Source organism: Pongo abelii, chromosome X (genome assembly GCF_028885655.2).
Source record: "Pongo abelii isolate AG06213 chromosome X, NHGRI_mPonAbe1-v2.0_pri, whole genome shotgun sequence".
NCBI lineage: Eukaryota > Metazoa > Chordata > Mammalia > Primates > Hominidae > Pongo > Pongo abelii.
In genome coordinates, this window is record NC_072008.2 from 34,641,050 (window position 1) to 34,662,433 (window position 21,384).

General features: G+C 37.0%; 1 long non-coding RNA gene across 1 annotated transcript in view; it reads left to right on the top strand.

Moving 5' to 3' along the window:
• Positions 1-804: 804 nt before the first annotated feature.
• The window catches only part of LOC129052906 (uncharacterized), a 161,633-nt gene continuing 141,053 nt past the window's right edge, over positions 805-21,384 (top strand). Inside the window, exon 1 of the long non-coding RNA XR_008518048.2 lies at positions 805-3,741. This is a non-coding gene — a long non-coding RNA (uncharacterized LOC129052906). The remainder of the gene's footprint in view (positions 3,742-21,384) is intronic.

Consider the following 21,384-nt stretch of genomic DNA (forward strand, 5'->3'; position numbering starts at 1 on the left):
TTCTCAGAACGTATCCTCATCATTAAGCAATGCACGACTGTATTTATTTCCTTCTTAATGCTGTCAAAGTCAAATCACGTTGCTTAAAACTAAGAGTTCTTTCTGTTAAAATCAATTATCACTTAGTGAGCTCCATCCATTGGTGTTGTCAAAATGTAGAGGAGGCTATATAAATAAGACACAGGCTCTGTTAATGACCTTGCTTGTAGGGGAAATGTACTGGGTGTTATAGTACATACATGTACAAGGAACTATTGGGATACAGCTGGAATTTTGTTTTTCTTGTGCTCATTTTGATTTCTTCTTTAATTTGTGGATTATTTAAGTAAATTGCCTAATTCTTAAACATTTGGAGATGTTTTAAGTTATTCTTGTTACTAATTTCTAATTCAATATCTCAACAGTCAAAATATTTTTAATGCTAATCTTTAAAACATGTTGAGGCATGCTTAAATTACAGTCATATAATGAATTTTGGGCCGTGGTCTATATGTACTTGAAAAGTGATTTCTATCTTTGTTGAGCAGAGTGTTTTGTATATTTCCATTTGATCAAACTTGATATTTGTGTTAAAAATCTTCTATGGGCTTTTGACTAATTATTCTTCCTATTACTGAGAAAACTGCATTAAAATTTTTCACTATGACTGTGGATTTATCTATTTGTTTCTTCTTTTCTGTCAATTTTTGCTATATGAGCTTTTGAGGAACATTACTATTTGTATGAGAACAGAATTATTACATTGTTTTAGAAGACTGATCCTTTAATCATTATGAAATGTGAAATATATTCTGCTGGTACGCCATTAGAATTAATAACATAATTTAAAAAGGTTGCTAAATACCAAGTCAATAAGAAAAAATAATCACTTTTACTTGTATACATCAATAGCAAACAGGAAATTACATTTTTTTTAAATGATGCTCTTGGCAGTAACATCTAAAAAAATGAAATGGATCAGAAAATATCTAATGAGACCCCTACATTAAAAACCATAAAACATTACTGAGAAAAATTAAAGAATACTGTATTAGTCCGTTTTCAGTCAGCTGATAAAGACATATCCAAGACTGGGCAATTTACAAAAGAAAGAGGTGTGTTGACAGTTCCACGTGGCTGGAGAAACCTCACAATCATGGTGGAAGGTGAAAGGCATATTTCACGTGGCAGCAGACAAGAGAAGAGAGCTTGTGCAGAGAATCTCCCATTTTTAAAACCAGCAGATCTTGTGAGACTTATTCACTATCACGAGAACAGCATGGGAAAGACCCACTCCCATGATTCAATTACCTCCAACCAGATTCCTTCCACGACACATGGGAATTGTGCAAGTTACAATTCAAGATGAGACTTGGGTGGGAACACAGCCAAACCATATCATTCTGCCCCTGGCCCCTCCCAAATATCTTGTCCTCACATTTCAAAATCAATCATGCCTTCCCAACAAACCCCCAAAGTCTCAACTCATTTCAGCATTTCAAAAGTCCACATTTCAAAAGTCCACATTTCAAAAGTCCACAGTCCAAAGTCTCATCTGAGACAAGGCAAGTCCCTTCTACCTATGAGCCAGTAAAATAAAAAACAAGTTAGTTACTTCCTAGATACAACGGAGTACAGGCATTGGGTAAATACAGCCATTCCAAATGGGAGAAATTTGCCAAAACAAAGGGGCTACAGGCCCCACGCAAGTCCAAAATCCAGTGAGGCAGTCAAATCTTAAAGCTCTAAAATGATCTCTTTGACTCAATGTCTCACATCCAGGTCATGCTGATGCAAGAGGTAGGCTCCCACAGCCTTGGGAAGCTCCCCTGTGGCTTTGCAGGGTATAGTCCCACTCCTGGCTGCTTTTATGGGCTGGTATTGAGTGTCTGTGGCTTTTCCAGGCACATGGTGCAATCTACCATTCTGGGGTCTGGAGGATAGTGGCTCTCATCTCATAGCACCACTAAGCAGTGCCCCAGTGGGGACTCTGTGTAGGGGATCCCACCCCCGCGTTTCCCTTCTGCACTGCCCTAGCAAAGGTCCTCCATGAGCACCCTGCCCCTGCAGCAAACTTCTGCCTGGACATTCAGGTGTTTCCATACATCCTCTGAAATCTAGGCAGAGGTTCCCAAACCCCAATTCTTGACTCCGTGCACTTGCAAGCTCAACACCATATGGAAGCCGCCAAGGCTTGGGACTTGCATCCTCTGAAGCCACAGCCCAAGCTCTGTGTTGGCCCCTTTCAGGCACAGCTGGAGTGGCTGGGTCCCAGGGCACCAAGTCCCTGGGCTGCACACAGCACGGGAACCCTAGGCCCGGCCCACAAAACCACTTTTTCTTCCTAGGCCTCGGGGCCTGTGATGGGAGGGGCTGTCGTGAAGACCTCTGACATGCCCTGGAGACATTTTCCCCATTACTGTGGGGATTAACATTCGGCTTCTCTTTACTTATGCAAATTTCTGCAACTGGCTTGAATTTCTCTTCACAAAATGGATTTTTCTTTTCTATTGCATTGTCAGGCTGCAAATTTTCTGATCTTTTATGCTCTACTTCCCTTTTAAAACTGAATGTTTTTACAGCACCCAAGACACCTCTTGAATGCTTTGCTTCTTAGAAATTTTTTCCACCAGATATTCTAAATCAACTCCCACAAATTCGAAGTTCCACAAATCTCCAGGGCAGGGGCAAAATGCCACCAGTCTCTTTGCTAAAACGTAAGAAGAGTCACCTTATCTGTAGTTCCCAACAAATTCCTCATCTCTATCTGAGACCACCTCAGCCTGAATTCATTGTCTATATCATTATCAGTATTTTGGTCAAAGCCATTCAACAACTCTCTGGGAGTTCCAAACTTTCCCACGTTTTCCTGTTTTCTTCTGAGCCCTCCAAACTGTTCCAACCTCTGCCTGTTACCCAGTCCCAATTCGCTTCCATGTATTCGGGTATCTTTTCAGCAGTGCCACACTCTACTGGTACAAATTTACTGTATTAGTCCATTTTCATGCTGCTGATAAAGACTTACTTGAGACTGGGCAATTTACAAGAGAAAGAGGTTTATTGAACTTACAGTTCCACGTGGCTGGGGAGACTGCACAATCATGGCAGAAGGTAAAAGGCATGTCTCACATGGTAGGAGACAAGAGAAGAGAGCTCGTGCAGGGAAATTCTCACTTATAAAACCATCAGATCTCCTGAGACTTATTCGTTATCATGAGAACAGCACAGGAAAGACCCGCCCCCATGATTCAATTACCTCCCACCAGGTTCCCTCCACAACACATGGGAATTGTGGGAGTTACAATTCAAGATGAGATTTGAGTGGGGACAGAGCCAAACCATATCAAATACCTAAGTAAATTAAGGAATATACAATGTTCATGAAATGAGGAACTCAACTTATTAAAGAAATCAGTATCCCACAGATTAGCCTAAGTTACAATGTAACCAACCAAATTTCATTTTTTTTTTAAGTTTTGCGTTTTGCTGTTGTATTTTTTATGTTTTTGCTTATTTATTTTTTGTTTCTTTGTGGACATTTACAATGGTTTTAGAAGCACGGGAAAGTCTGCCCTCCTACAACTGAAAATTGCCACTCTCTGTCTCATTGATGTTGAAATCCCACATTTAAATATTCACTGTACAATTTTACTTTCCTTTGCTCCTCTTTTAGTGGCACTCCTCCATCTCTCTGGGAGATCCAACACTTGAGGGCTTATGAGCCATTTCAGTATGAATGAAAGGGAGAAGAACAGAACAGAGGTAAGAGGCATCGAAAAGGGTAAAGAAAAATGAGATCAATAAAGACAACCACAGGCTATACAAAGACAGGACTTTTTCTATTTCTCAGTCCTACTTGGAGAAGCTCTGTTTAACAAAATTTAGAAAAGCCAATGGGCAAAGTATTTCTGCTTACTGCTTTATTTTCTATCCCAGTGTAAGCCAGAAAATGAATTAGTCACCACCTGTTTAATTTAAAAAATTAATTTCGCACTTTAAATTTTTAAATAAAATTTGAAAAATAAAAATCATATCTTTCTTTTTTAGTTCATATATCATCTGGATTCCAAAACAAGATATTCTGTTTTCTTTGGGACATAAGAATAAATGTTTTGATGTTTGTGACTATGTGATTAATTTGCCACATGGACTGGGAACAAAAAGATTTCAATACTTCTTAATATTTAAAGTTCAACCATTTGTCTTTGATAAAATGCTAAGCTCAGCAGTTCATATTTTTCTCATTTGTAAGATAAAGGGACTGAAATAGCTCATGAATGGGTTCTCTTTTACTCCTTTAAGAGTACATGACTCTAAGTCAGATGTTCATTTGATTATTCAGGAAATACTTTATGAATAACACAAGATAATTATATATGACTCCTCTCTTTTAAACATAGCAATTTTTCTTCTAAATTTTTTTCAGTGAAGGAGTAGATATAAGTATCTGTTTTGCTAGAAATGAGGATTACAGCAAAGTCTAAGGTTTCACTTAGTTTAAAAAGTTGAAAAGAGTGAATATTGTTAATATCAACATCATTTAGAAAATAGGTTTTACATCTCACAGATTCCATTTGGAAACTCATTGTTTTCAATCATCCAGAAATGCTCGAAGGGCAGACAACTTATTCTGTGTGTGACACTTATAATAACACAGAACTTTGATTTCTTAAATATGATTTCTAACTCAAACTCCTTTATTTATTCTGGCAAAACATATAAAAATAAAACAAAATTAAATTAAGTGACCAAAAAAGATGTAAATTGTCTGTGTTAGATAATATTTAAAATATAACTTCCTGATGTTAGAACGCCCTCACTTGAGAAAGGTGTCTGAATCTGCTATAAAGAAATACCTGAGGCTTGGTAATTTATAAAGAAAAGAGATTTATTTTGCTCACTGTTCTTCAGGCTATAAAGCATGGCTTCAGCATCTGCTTCTGTTGAGAGCATCAGAAAGCTCCCTGTTATGGCAGAAAGTGAAGGTCAGCAAGCGTCACATGGTGAGAGAGAAGGAAAAAGAGAGGGGCGGGAGGTGCCAGACTTTTTTAAGCAACCAGATCTCACATGAACTAATAGAGCAATAAGCAATAACTCACTAATTACAAAGGAAAGGGCACCAAGCCATTCATGAGGGATCCTCCCCCATTACCAAACATCTCCCTTTAGGCCCCACCTCTAAAATTAGGGATCAAATTTCATCATGAGATTTGGATGGGACAAAAATCCAAACTATATCAACAGGCAAATTAGTAGATGAATTATTTAAAAGCTTGCTACCTCTACAGTTTGATGTTTTTAGATAGGATTTAATCAATCAACAAATAGTTATGTCCAAAGTCACTTAGACTAGTGGTCTTTAAATTGTTGTTCTTGGAATTTTGAGATTTTTCATGAGGAGATTTAGAAATTTACCAAAGAGGTAGGGATACAAATAACCAAAGCAGCATTTATTTAAAAGTTTGCAAATTCACTGGATTACATATAAAATTTCGATTTAAAGGTGGAATATGTTGCTGTAAACATTTGGATACCACTGATTTATGCATAAACAATATTTTCAATTATATAGATGAATAAGGTAATTGATTAAAAATAATATCTACTGCATATTGAGCATTTATTAAATACCAGGCACCGTTTGAGTGCTTAAGGTGCACTAACTTACTTCATCCTAACACCAATCCAGGGGTCATTATCTGTATTTTACAGATGTAGAAATGAAGACACTGGACAATTAAATAACTGTTCCAATTAGTAAATAAAGAAACCATGACCAAACTCAGACTATTTAGCTCCAGAGTGCTCACTTTTACCTATGACAGTAATTTACTTTCTTAGGACCTCCTTAGGGTAATGGACATTCTTGAAAGCTAGACAAAAGTGAGAAAGTAGAATAAATTGGGTTTCTGTTCAGAAAAACAGCATTACAAAAGTGGCATTAAAATATTCATCTAGTAATGAATGTAGGATAAATATATGATAGCAGAGCCTAGGTTTGGGTATTTGGGCTTATTCATTCATTTACTCATCGAACAAATACTCAATGAGCCAGTCAGTCTCATTTGCACTTAGGTTACATTGATGAACAAAGCATACAGAAAATTCTGTCCTCTTGGACCTTGCCTTCTAATGGAAAGACAGACTAGAGTAGTTTCCTGGGCTTAAGGGCCTGGCCTAGGAAGTTAGCAATGAGACTGTGAAGTAAAGAATAGGTTAAAAGTATTTAAACAATTTTTTTGTACCTAAAAGTTATGACAATGGTAGAAGGATGGGAAAATCAGAAAGGAGGACTAGTTTTGGAAAAATGAATTGTTTTGAATAGCTGATTTTGAAGAAAGAGCAAGACATCCATTTGTAAATATTTAGAAGGCAGCTAGCAATAGAAAGCTGAGCTTTAGTGAGATTAAACTACATAGATACCAGAGTCATTAACATTATTATTAGGTAACATTCATCCCAATGGCAAGTTTTAGTTGGAATCACCAAATCGAATAATATTCTTATGGAGAAGGAAAGTCAGCAAGCCAAACACTGAAGATTTGTGAATTCTCAAAATAATAGGAAAGGAGAAGTAAAAAAGATGCATTCAAAGTAACAAACTGATTTGCTGAATGTGTAAGAGGAGTAACAAGGTAGAATATAGTCACAATTCAATGTAAATATAACAGTCAACTATAGTCAATAAAATATCAAAAGTAATGGGGATTTTAAAATAAATGAGTCAGAAGGAAAACCTTTTATTTGGGAATCCTAAAGCCATTATTGATGTTTAAAATAAAATCTTGCTAGAATGTTGAATGAAATCAGGGTAAAATGAGAATATAAAGGATGCATAAATGCCACTTGTTTTACACATATCCTAGTACAAGCTAGGGGAGAAGTAGATTATTAGGAAGAAAGATCTCTTTTATTTTGGTAGTAAGGGCATCAAGAACAGAAAAGTATTTAGAAACCACAAATAAGCTGATGATTACAGAAAACATTACTTAGCTTTTAAAAAGCTGTGAAACAAATAGCTTACTAAGATGCAGACTAATTCCTTAATCCTTCCATTACTATATGCTACTACCAAGAGAGTAATAGAAATCTGTCACATATTTATAACAATGCTTGCTCATTTTCCCAGCAATTTTTTCTTGATCTACTGCCTTTTGCTTCCTTGACTTAGCATTACAATAGGATTTTAGTGCAGGGACAATAGAGCAGTAATGCTAGACTCATTTATAATCCAAACTTTTCAAACATTTTCCCACATGAAAAGCAGTTAGGATTAAGTAAAAAGAAAGCAAAGTGACAAATAAGACATCTTTCTCTTACAAAGATTTTTTAAAACCTTTGTTCTGAAAAGTAGATATGAATCACTGACAGCATACATTCAGATATTAGCTAGGTGCACTCAAGCTTTCTTCTAGGGTAATTCTGCCCCCTACAGTCTTATCAAATGAATGAAGGTGACTTTAGCTTGAAAGAAATCTGCTAAGTCTCTGATTTAGGAAGGAAGACAATATTTGATTCATAAAATATCCCTGACCTATTAAATTTGAGGACCCTCTAACATAAAAGGTAACTTCAAGGAATTTAACAAGTGGACATATGACTGGCTGTGTGATAACCACTGGAAAACAAAATTAAGTTTTATGAAAGTCTAATTTTTTTTTCTCTAGTACTGAAAACATTATTGGTGACAATGTTGAATTTTACCAAAGCCCAATAATTCTGGAAACTAGCAAAGATTAGGAAATTCTCCTGCCTTTTGTTACCCCAAAATAGCTTATTGCAAAGATCTATCCTTCCCAATAGATAAGATTCAGGGATGCCTCCCCTTGTTTTACTATGACTTGGTCAAACAAAGATCCTCCAAATTCGCATATTTTGCCTCATAAATTATTAACTGAATTGCTTGGCCCTACTGATCAATCAGAAAAAAAAATGCTTGTCAAGTTTCTCTTTCCTTCATGCCCCTGAATTCTGACCCACCATTTGCCTGAGCCAACACATAAGGCTTCCTGAGAACAGGCTGGCCTCAGAGTAAAACATTTGATCTAGGATCTGACCAAGTGACCCTTTAATCTTACTTCCTCTGTTGTTTCTAGCTTTGTCTACTGCTTCCTATTGAAGAACAGCTCTTTTTGCCTACACTTTGAGATGCTTGCAGGTATTACGATCAGAGCTTTATCCCTATTGTGATAGTTCTCCTCCCCCTATTGCAACAGACGTTCACCCCTACTTTGCAATAATCTTTTCAAATAAAGTCTCTCCTTACTAAGTTGAGATTTCTTTTCACTTGACATTTGACAACTAGTAGAAGGAAATAAATATTGCTGCATTTAGATATATGTGATTGTTGAGAATTGAAGACTCTAAGTACTAATTTGATGTATTTAGTGAATTATAAGTGTTAAATAATATAACAGAGTGCACGAAGATATATATATATATATATATTTAAGCATCTGCTATGTGCAAACATATCTTCTACCAGGACACAATTAAACAAATCCATTTGTTCAGAAAGCACATACATTAGTGCAGAAGACTACAATAAAATCATCATGAGATGAGTTGACAGAAATATACACAAAATGTTATGCAAACATTTGATAAAGTCATTTATTTTGAATGCCTAGGGTGGGTAGCAGGAAAATCATGTGACAGGAAAAGTTTTACAATGGAGGTGATATCTGAGAAGAGCGTTAAAGGTTGAGACATAGGGTTTTGTCAGATGAGCAAACTGTGATTAAGCTGCATTTGGCATTGGGAACAAAGTGATCACAGAAAAAACAAGATATAACATGGCTTGTCTGGATAGTAAAAGTAATTGGAATTGATGCAACTGTAGAACATGAATGCAAAACAATTGAAGGGGAGCTGGAAAGATGAGCAAACACAAAGCAGCCTTTTACAAAACTATGCAGAATGGGCACTGCACAACTCCAAGGAGTGTCATTCATATTGATGTCAATTTGAATGGCTCTTCCTGGAGTTGTGTATAGCCATATGCAATAATTAATAGAGTATTTTTATGCTAAGTTTATATGGTAAGATGAGTCTGGTAGCAAATAACAGAAACCAAATCTGTCTGCCTTCAGATTCAAGGGGATTAACGGGAAGGACATCAGGGGTTCATGACAATGATATGGGGCTGGAGGAGAACCAGGGCATTTTGGCAGGTTACAGAACAGGAAGTTAGAGAGCCAACTTTTAGCAGGAGCAATTTGGCCAGAATGCTACTGACTGAGGTGCAGGATACTACCAACATCACTGCTGTGAAATAATTGTAGCCATCTCTCATCATTGCAGTATTTTGTTCTATATTCAATCTTCTAGGTGAGAAGCCTCTCACCAAGCCTGACCTGGGCTCTTCTCAATGGAAATTCTACAGAGTAGACATTATCCTCAAAATTGTAAGGAGGAACTGGACGTGAACAACCAAACATGAGAAATATTTTTTAACATGATCTAAAGTTTAGACTTTATTTTCTACGGAAGGAATTGGCAAATATTCTCTTAAAGGATCAGATAGTAAATAGTTTAGGCTTGCCAGCCATATGGTCTCTGTGGCATCTAATCAATTCTTGAAAGCAGCTATGCACAATACTGAATCAATGGGCATGATTATGTTCTAATAACACTTTGTTTACCAAATAGGTGGTCTGACTACTGGTATTAGCTTGCTAAAGACCCCTGTTCTCAGAGATGTGAAGGCTTTACAGAATTGCAAGTCTTTGTCATATGTAATCAGTTGGCCATTTCCTCTATGACTAGATGAGGTGGCAGCTATGAAAGAAACAAAAAGTCATAGTCTGTGTTCTTAATAAAGTTATACAGTAATAGATGAGGCCAAAATAAAATATAAAATAACCGTAATACTTTATTGCACATAATAACAAAATTAATTTGGAAGTACTCACATTTTCTCAGCTTGCCCCCAAATTGTAGAATTACAAATCTAGTTTAGCCCAGTACCAGATGGATTCACAGCCGAATTCTACCACAAATACAAAGAAGAGCTGGTACCATTCCTTCTGAAAATATTCCAAACAATTGAAAAGGGGGAACTCCTCCCTAACTTATTTTATGAAGCCAGCATCATCCTGATACCAAAACCGGGAAGAGACACAACAAATAAGAAAACTTCAGGCCAATATCCTTGATGAACATTGATGAGAAAATCCTCAATAAAAAACTGGCAAACTGAATCCAGCAGCCCATCAAAAAACTTATCCACCACTATCAAGTTGGCTTCATCCCTGGGATGCAAGGCTGGTTAAACATATGCAAATCAATAAACATAATTCATCATATAAACAGAACCAAAGACAAAAACCACAGGATTATCTTAATAGGTGCAGAAAAGGCCTTTGATACAATTCGACATTCCTTCATGTTAAAAACTCTCAATAAACTAGGCATTGATGGAACACATTTCAAAATAATAAGAGCTGCTTATGACAAACCCACAACCAATATCATATTGAATAGGCAAAAGCTGAAATCATTCCCTTTGAAAACCAGTACAAGACAAGGATGTCCTCTCTCACCACTCCTATTCTACATATTATTGGAAGTTCTGGGCAAGAGAAAGAAATAGAGTATTCAAATAGGAAGAGAGGAAGTCATGTTGCCTCTGTTTGTAGGTGACATGATATTATATTTAGAAAACCCCATCATCTCAGCCAGAAAACTTCTTGAAGTGATAAGCAACTTCAGCAAAGTCTCAGGATACAAAATCAATGTGCAAAAATCACAAGCATTCTCTTACACCAACAATAGGCAAGCAGAAAGCCAAATCATGAATGAACTCCCATTCACAATCCCTACAAAGAGAATAAAATACCTAGGAATAGAGCTAACAAGGGATGTGAAGGACCTCTTCAAGAAGAACTACAAACCACTGCTCAAGGAAATAAGAGAAGACACAAACAAATGGAAAAACATTCCATCCTCATGGACAGGAAGAATAAATATCATGAAAATGGTTATACTGGCCAAAGTAATGTATAGATTCAATGCAATTCTCATCAAACTGCCATTGACATTCTTCACAGAATTAGACAAAAGCTATTTTAACTTTCATGTGGAATGAAAGAAGACCCGTATAGCCAAGGCGATCTTCAACAAAAAGAACAAAGCTGGAGGCATCACACTACCTAACTTCAAAATATACTGTAATGCTACAGTAGCCAAAACAGCATGGTACTGGTACCAAAGCAGACATATGGGCCAATGGAGCAGAACAGAGACCTCAGAAAGAACACCACACATCTACAATCATCTGATCTTTGATAAACCTGACAAAAACAAGCAATGGGGAAAGGATCTCCTATTCAGAAAATGGTGCTGGGAAAACTGGCTAGTCATATGGAGAAAACTGAAACTGGACCCCTTCCTTACACCTTGTACAAAAATTAACTCAAGATGGATTAAAGACTTAAATGTAAAACCCAAAACCATAAAAATCCTACAAGAAAACCTAGGCAATAGCATTCAGGATGTAGGCGTGGGCAAAGACTTTATGACACAAACGCCAAAAACAATTGCAACAAAAGCCAAAATTGATAAATGGAATCTAATTAAACTAAAGAGCTTCTGCACAGCAAAAGAAACTAGCATCAGAGAGAACAGGCAACATACAGAATGGGAGAAATTTTTTCCAATCTACCCACCTGACAAAGGTCTAATATCCAGAATTTACAAGGAACTTAAACATATTTACAGGAAAAAAAAGACCATCAAAAAGTGGACAAAGGTTATGAACAGACACTTCTCAAAAGAAGATATTTACGCAGACACTTCTCAAAAGAAGACATTTACGCAGACAACAAACATATAAAAAATGCTCAACAGCACTGATCATCAGAGAAATACAAATCAAAACCACAATGAGACACCACCATACGCCAGTCAGAATAGCGATTATTGAAAACTCAGGAAACAACAGATGCTGGCGAGGCTGTGGAGAAATAGGAACTCTTTTACACTGTTGGTGGGAATGTAAAGTATTTCAACCATTGTGGAAGACAGTATGGCGATTCCTCAAGGATCCAGAACCAGAAATACCATTTGACCCAGCAATCCTATTACTGAATATATACCCAAAGGAATATAAATCATGCTACTATAAAGATAAATGCACACGTATGTTTATTACAGCACTGTTTACAATAGCAAAGACATGGAAGCAACCTAAATGCCCATCAATAATGAGACTGGATAAAGAAAATGTGGCACATATACACCATGGAATACTATGCAGCCATAAAAAGGAATGAGATCATGTCCTTTTCAGGGGCATGGATGAAGCTGGAAGCCATCATCCTCAGCAAACTAACACAGGAACAGAAAACCAAACACCGCATGTTCTCACTCATAAGTGGGAGTTGAACATTGAGAACATATGAATACAGAGAGCGGAACAACACACACCAGGGCCTACTAGAGGGTAAAGGGTGAGGGAAGGGAATTTATAGGATGGGTCAATAGGTGCAGCGAGCCACCATGGCACACGCATACCTATGTAACAAACCTGCACGTTTCCCCATTTTTTTTTTTTAGAAGAAATAAAGAAAATAAATAAACTGTGGCTTGGAGATATGTTTGCCACAATGGAGTTTTCGTTTAAGGAAGTCTGCCTGTATCCTACACCAAGCATGTAATACAACTCATATTCATAGAAATTGTCATTAAAGCATAATCACAGTGGAAAATCAACAACTCATCACCCATTCTCTAAAACCTTCTCTCCAGTATCCTCTCCTTGTGTTCCTTTCACTTACCCAAGTACTTCACCAGGTAAAGTTCCTCTAAGAACAGAGTTTAAAGCATGGCCATCACAAAGTTGAGTGTGAACAATAGGTGAGATCCCTAATGATAGTTACACTCCCTTTAAGAAGTCTAAACAATTCCTAGAATCAAGTGGAAGAAAAAAGGTTTGGCTTACCTTCTCTTAAAAATGTCTTAAAGATCCAGTCCATACAGTTTCCATATGGTTGAAAGCAAGTTGATTTGAAGAGGGAACTATGAGTTTTTATGGGGTTTTTGTTTATTTTTTGGTGTGTGTGTGTGCACGTGCAATGATGTTCTCATTTGTGTGTGTGTTTCAATTTAACCAATGTTGAGGAAAAACATAGTAAGATTGAAACTGCAGTGGTCTCAGAAGCATGCCTTTAAAGTCGTATTTTTGTCAGTCTCTAGACTTGAGACTTTTTTTTTTTTTTTTTTTTTTGACAGAGTTTCGCTCTTGTCGCCCAGGCTGGAGGGCAATGGCGTGATCTTGGCTCACTGCAACCTCCGCCCCCCAGATTCAAGTGATTCTCCTGTCTCAGCCTTCCAAAGTAGCTGAGATTACAGGCACCTGCCACCACGCCCAGCTAATTATTTTTGTATTTTTAGTTGAGATGGAGTTTCGCCATGTTGGCCAGGCTGGTCTTGAACTCCTGACCTCAGGTGATCCACCCTCCCCCCCTCGGCCTCCCAAAGTGCTGGGATTACAGCAGTGAGCCACCACACCTGGCCAACTTGAGACTTTTAAAAGCTCATCAAACTGCTCAGTTACTGTTTTTCACATTTGAAAAAAAATGAAGCTTTTTCTAACTTTAAAGTTATATGATAATATGGTCATTTTCAGTTTTAACTCTTTAATAAAGATTCCCCATCTAAACTCTTATTTATTTCTAAATTCCTAAGAGTAAATAGATAGTTGATTATTTGAAACTTTCACTGATTGGGTCCTTTCCACTCAAATAAAGCCAACTGATCCACAGAAATATACTTAAACTGTCCGGAAGGCAGATCTAAATGTTTCCCTACAATCATTGTATAATAATATATCTTTAACAAAATTCTCTGTAAAATTGATTACTAGGAGGTCGTAAGTGTTCCATAAGCCTAAATAATGAGGATTCTGTTCTTGCCAAAATAACTTTCACTTTTGATGCACAGTATGGTGTGCACACTATCTGTAGAAACATATTTTTTCTAGCAAAGAGCTTAATAAAAATAAAACATATAAAAACCAAACAATGAAATACACATTTTACTTCTTTAATTAACATATTTAGGCTTATGGAATTTGAATACCTGAATGCCTTTTGTGCAAATATAAAAATAGTTATTTAGAACAAAAAGAGACATTTAATTTGAATTCCACTCAAGCCATATCTTCTTGAACAACTGTGCCAGGCACTGTGTTGGGTGTGCTTTGGCAGATACAGAAATGAATTAAAAACGCAAGTGAGATAAGTGAGCTGGAAAATATATCATCAGTATAAGCCTTAGATATATTTTGCATAATTGAATAAAATTCTTTAAAAATAAAAAGGTGAGTGTTTTAATTAAACTTGACAAGTGACAATTAAGTTAAACGTAATCTTTTGTTTACAATCACTTTGACTGGGGACAGAAGGAAATTAGAAATTAAAGTTTGTTGGCCGGGCACGGTGGCTCAAGCCTGTAATCCCAGCACTTTGGGAGGCCAAGGTGGGTGGATCATGAGGTCAAGAGATCGAGACCATCCTGGCCAATGTGGTGAAACCCTGTCTCTACTAAAAATAGAAAAAATTAGCTGGGTGCAGTGGTGTGCACCTGTAATCCCAGGTACTCAGGAGGCTGAGGCAGGAGAATCATTTGAACCTGGGAGGCAGAGGTTGCAGTGAGCTGAGATTGTGCCACTGCACTCCAGCCTGGTGACAGAGTGAGACTCTGTCTCAAAAAAAGTAAAAAATAAAAATAAAAATAAAAATAAAAAAAAGTTTGTTAGAAGCCATACTGTGATTAGCAACATCTATATGAAGATACACCCTCCAAAAATATCTCCTGTTTATTGTTTCTTTGTTAGAAGAGCTCCTGATTTTAAAAACGATGCTACAGAGAATATAATTATTTTTCAATCGTATGTTCCCCAGTCAACAATTTTGCAGAAATAAAACATACTTGTATCTCTAAACTCAAGATAATTTTCATAACACAATGGTTGGGGAAAATCTTGATTACATTCCAACAACATTTGATAAGACTTCCGAATCTTGTGTAAATATTTTGAAAAGCCTGCAATGTGTCATAGAAAGGAATGTGAAACGCTGATATTACTGGGGTTGAGAGAAGTCATGTTACTGCAAACAAAGCAATATTTGTTAACATTAAATTTGTTAATAGGTTGTTAGTTGATTGGGAAATGTTGTTTTTAAATATATACATAGAAACATAATAGGTTTTTAAAACATTCATTTTATTCCATTTCAAGATATTTGTTGGGGTTGTTGGCAAAACATTAACTAACATTTTACAATATAAAATAGTAAGAAATAGCTTATTGGTTAATATTTTTAATAGACTTTGTATTTCAGAACTATTTTAGGTTCACAGCAAAATTAACAGACAGTATAGAGTTTTCCCATATGTCTCCTGCTCCCACACATGCATAGCCTCCCCTATTTGGTACATTTGATACAATTGATGAACTGACATTGACACATTAGTATAAACAATATGACTCCATAGTCCAGAGGCCATAGTTTACATTATGGTTTACTTTTGGTGTTGTAAACAATATGGGTTTGGACAAATGTATAATAACATGAAGCCACTGTGAAAGAAAAATTTGAGACAAATTTAGCTGCATTTAATTGAGCAAAGAATAATTCCAGAATTGGACAGCCCTCAGAACTAGTAAAGATTCAGAAATCTCCACTGAGCAATGTGGGCAGGCAGTATAAAAGAGAAGGGAAGAGAAGGGGAGGGAAGGGGAGGGGAGGGGAGGGGAGGGGAGGAGAGGAGAGGGTGAAAGAGATGTGCAGAGAACTTGATTGATTTTAGCTGGGTATTTGCCTTACATGTACACAGCCTGATCAATTGACCGCCTGTGATTGGCTGAAGCTCAGCTGCTGTCATTGGCTGAGACTCAGCTCTTTGTTACAAGAATATATTCTTAAGATAGGTTGAAATATGTTTACGTACTAAGTTAGGTTGTAGTTTGCTATGTAGGGATTCAAAGTATGAAGTCAGCTTTAGGCCAAACTTAGTTTAACAGCATCATTATAGTATCATACACAGTAGTTTCACTGCCCTAAGCACGTGTGTGTTCCTCAATTTCCTGGTTAATATTTTGATACAAATTGTCTTATGATCATGAATGGATTCCTAATGTTAAACAGGAGATACTTTTACAAATAATATTTTGTTTACTTTGTTTTACAAAAATATCATCTTATCTTTACCACAACACATTGATTTAGTTATTATTACCATTCGCAAATAAGGGAACTGAGGCTAAGAGAAGTTAAATAACTTGCAAACGGTCACATAGCTCATGAGTGGAGGAGATCAGAATCCAATTCAATAGCTCCGAAAGTTTTAAATATGTAGGAGTACTAAGTTCAACCAATCAAATATTTATTAAGTTTCTACTGTATGTAACATTTGCTATTAGGCATTATGGAGGGCAAAGAAAAATACCTGGGGTCATGTTCAGTGGCTCACATCTGTAATCCCAGTGCTTTGGGAGGTCAACGGTGGAGGATCTCTTGAGGCCAGGAGTTTGAGACCAGCCTAGGCTACATATGGAGAGTCTAAATCTACAAAAATAATTTAAAAATTAGCCAATCTTGGTGGCACATGCCTGTAGTCCTTGCTACTCAGGAGGCTGAGGTGGAAGGATCACTTGAGACCAGGAGTTTGAGGCTGCAGTGAGCTATGTTCATGTTAATGCACTCCAGCCTGGGTAATGGAGTGCTTTTGCATTACTGGAGTTTCCAATCAAGTAGAAGGAAAGTGCACACATTTCTTTATTATAAAGATCTAAAAGGAGATTTAAAAGTTAGGAAGATGAAAAATGGCAAGTACTTATGCAAACAGGAGTTTTATTGGCCGTCTTGATGAAAACTATATTTAATATAGGAGTTGAAGAATATAGATCTTGCATAGGAATTTGATATGAGCTAGGGCATAAAGGGCAGGACATTGTAACCACAGCCTACAGTGGGAACAAAGGTCTGGAAGCAATGGTGTCATATCAGGGAGATGTAGGCATGCATATCCTCGGAAGCACCTTCCTTTTTTCTTTCCTTCTTTTCTTCCTCTCTTCCCCCATTTATTTATCTACCCAGAACGTGTTTATTTAATATCCACTATGTTTCAGGAACTGAATAGTAAAACACAGATTGATCCATTCTTAGGATACACACATTTTTTTTTATTGGAGGTGGGGTAGAGATCTGTGATAGAGCATAGCAAGCAAAATTTTATTTTAGATGAGCTGGTCAGGAAGGTCTCTCCATGGAAATGACGTTTAAGCTGAGACGTGAAAGATGAAATGCAGTAATATTGGGAAAATCAGAATGACATTAGGAAGAACTTGCACATTTTCTTTTATTCTATATACAATAAGCTTTCAAAGACGTTTGAAGAGTCTGATGGTTAATATTGAGTGTCAACTTGATTGGATTGAAGGATGCAAAGTATTGTTCCTGGGTGTGTTTGTGAGGGTGCTGCCAACAGACATTAACATTTGGGTCAGTGGACTGGGAGAGGCAGACCCACCGTCAGCCTGGGTGGGAACCATCTAATCAGCTACCAGTGTGGCTAAGATAAAATCAGGCAGAAGAATGTGGAAGGACTAGATTGGCTGTCTCCCAACCTTCATCTTTCTCCTGTGCTGAATGCTTCCTGCCCTCGAACACTGGACTCCAAGTTCTTCAGCTTTTGGACTCTTAGACTTACATAAGTGACTTCCCAAGGGGCTCTCGGGCTTTTGGCCACAGACTGAAGGCTGCTCTGTCAGCTTCCCTACTTTTGAGGTTTTGGGACTTCTTGCTTCTCAGCTTGCAGACAGCATATTGTGGGACTTCACCTTATGATCGTGTGAATCAATACTCCTTAATAAACTCCCTTTCATACATATATATACATCTATCCCATTAGTCCTGTCCCTCTAGAGAACTCTGACTAATACAAAGAGAGAGATTATAGTCTAATGGAGGGAGTAGGAATTTGTGTTTGCCCTGAAAAATAAAAAGTCTCCAGGAAATGACACCATAATGGAGCCCAACCTTTCCACCCATCGCAAATGCCACTTTTTAAAAAATGACTATCTCCCTTTGGTCAATCTGTAGTGCACTAAATTTGTTGAAGGCTGTGGGCACTAAGAACTAAGCAGAAGAAGCAGCTCGATTATAGTAGAGTAGTTTGAATTTAAGCAAAATTCTGTCCTTGAAATATACAGATGTTTTTGTAATAGAATTTGAAAATTTTGTGGGTTTCTTTGAATAAAGAACCCAGACCCTGCACCCAGTTACTCTCCTTAAGAGCTATTATGGCACCTAATTAGTACCATAAAATGGAGAGTACACTTAAGATAGATGTGAAGTAAACAATTGCCCACACCAGACCCTGTTATATCTGCTGGTGGAAATGCAGCTCTTCCCCCTGGGTGAAAGAGGCAACCGTGCCCTTTGTGACTGGAGGTTGTTGAACAAAATCAGCAACCTCACTACAACATGATCATGTAAACTGCTGGGCCTGAAGAAGAACTAATAATAATGGTTAACCATTTATTCTCCCTTGAGCTCAGTATCCCATCCTCTCCTCCTCTTTCTACTAGGCTTAGGAAAAGCAGAAGATAGCTTTAAAGCTTGTTTTCAGGGCCAACATGTTCAGTTGTACAGGCTGTGCGCTGAGTATATCTAAGGTGTGTCATTCACTTTATTGTTTATATGAATAGTGCCTCCTGAGGTTCTATAGTGCACAACCTATGAATCTGCATATGACGTCCTGCTTGACTTGATTTTATTCATATATTATGGGCCTTTATGTTGATCATTCATTTCTGCATTATATGCATTTCGAGTAATACAAACCTAGTATCGGTTTCATCACTCAAGCCACAAAACTGGTTTTTAGCTATCTCTATATATCTATATTTATATACAGGCAACAAGCAAAATTATATACATAGGGAATATAATTTTATTTATTTCTCACAACAATACTAAGAAAAGGGTTTTTTTTTTATATAAACAATGAGACTTTTGCAGAGATATGAAGTAACTTCCTAGTGAACAACAGAGCTGAACCATGGCTCAGAGAACAGTGTAAGATAGCTGAAAAGTGAAGAAAGGCTAGAAGCAACACGTTCACAGAGTCAGCAGTAATAGAAAACTCATCAAGAAAATAAATCTGGATAGAGCCAGGAAAAAAAAAAGAAATCAGAAGTGGGATGAAATTTTGCGATATAATCACATTTTTATTTCTATAATTAGATGTAAGCATAAGGAGGAGATAAAGATAATTCCTGTGTCAAGCCTATGTAAGTGAAAGACTTAAGATATGTTAACCTGAGTCTCATGTTTTGATTGAAAACAACCACCTGTATCTATTCCACAGACCTTGTTTAAATCTAAACATATTCTTTATCACTGTAACTCTTGGAAAATGACTTTATTTTCCTCAGCTTCAATGCCTTCATCTGTAACATGAGAGTAGTAATATCTACCTTGCATGGGACTTGAAATCAAATAAGTGAGACACAAGCAGAGTCTCCAGCATTTATAGTCACTCAATGAATAACTATTAATGTTATCATTAATCTCTGGTATGGGAAAACTATTATATAATAAAATGATCTGTAATTCATTATTTTGAAAATCAAATAGAATGCAAATAATTTCATATACTATGCCCTTCCTTTTTTAATTCTCATCCAGCAAGAGTTGTGCTTCAGACAACAAAAAGAGAGTAATTTCTACTTCAATTGAAAAGTAATCTTAATAAGCTTTTTTCATCATGTGCTACCATATGCTAAATATGACCATAAATCTTCACTACCCCTCCAATTGAAAGATAGAGTATATTATCTTTTTCTTTTGAGTTTGGGCTAACCTAGTGACTTGCTTGCTCAGGAGAATGCAACAGAAAAGGTGTTCTTGAAATTCTAAGACCAGGCCATAGGAAATATGACAGTTACCACCCAAGCCTCTTGTGATGCTCACTCTGGGGAAGCCAGTCACTAACAATTCCAACTGCTTTGAAATTTCCAAATTATGAGGAATCCCAACCTGCATGGAAAAGTTTCATAAAGAAAGGGAGAAAGTGTAAGGAGAGAGAGAGAGAACAGCAGTCCACAGTTTTTTCAACTATACCAACTCAGAGAGAAGATACATGAGTGAAGAGGTTACCTTAAATATTCCGGCCCCAATAGATGTGATGTAAAGAAAATCTTAGACAGAACCAAGGATCCCAGACTTATAACCCAAGTTAAGTCATCTATTTTTACCTCTAGCCATTGAAGCCAGCACAGCTGAAGCCCCAGTCATTGTGGCACAGCGATAAGCCTTTCCCGGGATGCTTTGCCTTAATTTTTGACCCACAAAGTCCTGATTATAACAATATTTTTTTTCAGTCTACCATGGAATTTTGGAGTGGTTTGTCACACTGCAACATATATCTGGGGCATATGCCTTGGGAGTTCTAATAGTTCTAAAGCCACAGAATAACTTCTACCCATATGAAGGGAAAATGAAATATCTCGCTTATTTTCATTCCTCTTTTGATTCATAGAATCTTTTCAGGAGCTTCTTTAGACTGAGTAAATAAAAGAGAACTCTTGATTCCAAAACTCCATCATTAGAAGCTACAATGGAAAAGCCAAATTCTGCTTGCACATACCCCATTGTTTCCTGAAGTCATAAACAATATCTGGGCCAAATTTGTAAGTACTTGAAACTGATTAAAAGTAGGCAATATTCCATCTTCGACCTTCTTCCCTCCAACTCAACTTTTGGTGATGCTCTAGTTAAACTCCAGGCTTCCTGATGCACCCCCAGTCTCTAAAATAAGTAAAGAAGAGGGATCTTCAGAAGACTTCAGCTATCCACCATACAAGAGATCAAAGACAGGCCAGAGCAGCAATTGTACTGTCCAGAGGAAAAACTGCTGAATGTACACTGCCATATCCAGAAGGAAAGCCACTAGATGAGAGAACTAAGTGTACAGCACAGCTATATTGTTGACTAGTATTGGAAAAATTAAGGTCAATAAATAGGTTTCTGGAATGATGAGCCCTATGCCATATTACTTGCACCAGAGTTGGGACTTAACCAGCGTCAAAACACTCCAAGACCCAGAATCATTAAACTTTTAGCCCATGTCAGGGAGCACCAAACTTTTGGGGCTATTAATTGATGTGTTATGTTTCTGTTCATAAATTTTACTGTCTAGTAAGACTAACTCCTGGTCTTCAGGTATCTTGCCTGCAATTTTTATTGTAAGCTCTCTGCTCCCTCTTAGGTTAAAATGTATGGCCTCGGCATCAGATGTTATTTATTGTTGGTGCTTCTGTCCACTAAGGAAAGATAGAAATATAAAAGTAATCCTGGCTCTCTGACTTTCCCTCATATCCCCCTCCTTTCT